This window comes from Haemaphysalis longicornis, unplaced genomic scaffold, assembly GCF_048455015.1.
Source record: "Haemaphysalis longicornis isolate Haplotype H1 unplaced genomic scaffold, Haemaphysalis longicornis Haplotype H1 scaffold_8, whole genome shotgun sequence".
Lineage (NCBI taxonomy): Eukaryota > Metazoa > Arthropoda > Arachnida > Ixodida > Ixodidae > Haemaphysalis > Haemaphysalis longicornis.
The window spans coordinates 108,176,599-108,180,152 of NW_027526445.1; positions in this window are offsets into that span (position 1 = coordinate 108,176,599).

The following is a 3,554-nucleotide window of genomic DNA, read 5'->3' on the forward strand; positions in this document are numbered from 1 at the left end:
CGTATATAAGTAAATGGCTTCTTCGCTTTCCTGCTCACCTCTCATGCCGTTCCTCTCCCGTCGCGCTGCTCCGAAGGTAAACACGTTAGAGGTTTGCTCGAGTTAATTTAACATTATGGTGTTCCCCACTCCGGGCCGGGTACCTCGACCCCAGAGCGCCCGCACTGCGGGGACGCGCGGGAATCGAGGCGCCCTACTTCAACGTTTATAGAACCACGTTACCGTACTCCACGTCCGTTGCAAGCGGAACGGGGAACCTATCTTGTGGAACCTTTCTTAACTGTTTCCGTTCGATTTGTGGTAAGTGCGACTGCTGATGGTAAGTGCTTGTGTTGCGCTTTGTAGTAGGGCTTCTTCTGCAGAGTGAACCCGCTCGATACAATTTTGAAAGAATCTTCTGCTGCGGTCGTCTCCCTGTAGAATTCAAGGAACACCGCAAATGTGTTAGACGACAGTTTTCTCAGGCTTCTGCGGACAGTAGCAACATACCAGCTTTGGGGTAGCCGCTTCTCGATGGCCACTCTGAGCAGAGCACTACACTGCTCCTGCTTCACCCCAAGTACTTCAAAACTTCTGACGTTCTTAATCACTTCGTAGTTGAGAGGTCGGCGCGCTCCAGCGTCTTGATGTGACTCAACCGCCTGAAGCTGCAGGACGCTGGTCATGTGGCTGTTAATTGCAATGTCCTTCCTTCCAAAATATCCCTTCAGTAGATCGACCTCTTTTTGATAACTGCTGTCAGTCAGGGAAAGCCCGCAAATTTTGCCTGGCGCCTTACGAACAAGGTATCCCTTGAGGTATTTGAATTTGTCGATGACTGATACCTGTGCGTTTCAGTGTATGGTGGCCTCATACTGATCCAAAAAGCAGCGCCACCCTTGAATTGTTCCACGAAACTTTTTTCGACTGTATCACCACAAGGTGCACTCAGTTACCCTACGTTGTTCAGCCTTAGCCAATTGTGCGCGCTGATTTTTCTCGATCCCACACGAGAGTTTACATTTAGGCAGCAAATGTGGAAACGTAATATGCTTCCGCAGCTTCACACTGTAGCTATAAGTTGTCATCGTTCACAATTCTTCAATGTTTGTCGATATCCCAAATTGGTGCTTCCTTCCAAACATCCAAACATCCTGCAGTTCACCGGAACATGTACACTTGGAATACAATGAGGCGTTGCTGTCGCTGAACGTCGTGGCTGCGCTGACTTGAAAGATCGCCCGCTTTCGCTATGGTCAATTCATTCTCGGGAGGGCTTCGGCAAGGCATCAAGTGAGCTCTTTCAACAATGGCGGAGCACATCACTGCGTACAGGTTTGGACAGCCTAAAAGTTGTTGGCAGCTATAACGCCTCTGGTCAGGTCTGGTCACATTGTAGAAGCGCCGGTTTTGGTTAGGATGTCGAAGGCTTTTTTTTCAGTGATTTTCAGAAGGTGATTTTTCACGTCATACCCGGGTTTTCGGCACCTACGATAGCGAAGAGACCAGAATCAAGCACCCGTCAGTAGCACCATTGAACAAAAGGTGTTTATAAAACAGTCAATAAAAAGAAGGGATCGCGCATGCACCCCGATTATTTACTAAACAGCTTTTTTTTTATCTTCGGCATACGTATGCGTCCTGGTCTGAAAACCAGCCAACAAACTACGACACTTCCCAACACACTACTTTGGGGTTTATTTCTACATCTAGCGTTATGGGTACGTCTCCTTCTAAGCCATTGTATTGTGACAGTTGCTCCCATTAAAAAAGCGGCCAACTATGCTCCGGCAAGGTGTACTGGACCATGAATAGGGTTTTAAACACTGCGATTTCTTTCTCGCAGTCGCTAGAGTATCCCTGGAAAAAAATATTTGCCAAATATTACATAAACACTAACGTCTGCGTAAAGTCGGGGCTGTAGAAACACGCGAAAAAGCACTCCTTTCGTGTTTTCCTGTGGATCCTCATCGCCGCTCCACTTGGTGATGTTGCTGTATATCAGTGAAGCAGTATCTGTAGCCGATATTAGCTGGTGTCATGCAAAGCTGGAGACAGTCACTGTTTCTGGCTTTCGGGGAACCCGCTGGCGTTTCAAGGTGCTCAGGCAGCTTGCATAGATGGTCGCCGTTTGTGCGAGTGACTGTCCAACGTGAAGTATCGCTGTCAAAGGAGCCCAGGCGAGTTCTTAGATTTTCAAACCCACTAGCTTCTTCAAGAATGTGAATGACCCGTTTATGGCCCGGAAATCATAGGAGGTGGCCGCGTTATTTACAGAAAACCAACAGCAGACGTTCACGGCGTTTTCTGTCGACATTAAAGGCTTGTATTACAGCTTCCCTCTTGGCCAGCTCTAAGCAGAAGACATCGACAGTTATGGGGTCATCAGGGTTCAAAATTCTGCTGGTTTGACAGCGAAGAGGGTCACCGAACTGCTTTCACTTTATTTAAATTTGATCTTCAGGAATTGGCGCAATAGCTCTCATCTGGAATTGAACGGAGTGTGCATTGGGCCATGTGTGAGCTCAGTTCTCAATGACTTATTCTGTGGCCGTTGGTGGCCGTTTGGGCTACTGGAGCCGCTACAGGGCAGCTTGAGCGTAGTTAAGGTTTTCTCTTTTTAGGCGATTACCGTGTTGTTTTAAATTTGGCCGTTGACTTTCAAAAAAGTGTTTGTGCCGCACCCACCCCATGTTTCCACTCAACATTTGCGATTACTCAGTTTAACCCTCAGACTTTCGCTGGATAATACGATACAATTCATACACGTTAAGCGACAATTCCCTGATGACCGTACCCTCTGGCAGTTCCAGCATGCAAACCGTTTCTCTCTTTGTCGTGTGGACTCCGCATGGTTGTAAACTGAGTTCTAGCTAAATTGTGTATTCTAAATCGCCTCAAATTAATCTTGTCCCTACAAAATGAATGAAGGCCTGCACGTACAGGTTACCCGGCTTCAACAAGCACGGTTCCCCGACCATCTCTTGATAACAGTTTTGCATGACGGTCTGAAAGAATGTAAGGAGGGCTTCAGTGTACGGTAACAGAAAGAAGAAAAGAGTAAACAGAAATACGCCCTAATTTCTTACAAGCATAATGTGCCCCATCAGCCTAAAAAATTACTGAAAAGCAGACGTCAAGGTTACAGATCAGAGCTAGAAAAACTTGTCCCTTTTTGTAATAAAAGTTACGGTGCTCCTCATCGATGTGCATGTGATGAAGTACAAGTTCGTAGATTGTATTCCGGGCGTGGTTTACGTCATCCCATTGAATAGTGGCATTAGATATATTGGGCAGACGGGGCGTTGCCTCAATGAAGTACTCCACGAAAGCGCAAACAATGTGCCTAATGGCACAACTCGCCATTTGGCCGCCCACTGTCATGACCACGAATGTATGCCATTGTTTACTAAGAGCAACAGTATCTGTCAACACAGGAGCCAGCAAAATCGGGAAATCATCGAGGCAACTGCAAGTACGAGTTCCGGCTATCACTGTGTTAGTACGCCCTCCTTCTTGCTCACTGAAAAAGAGTTTTACTTCATAAAGGGGCCCCAAATATGATGGCGAAGGCT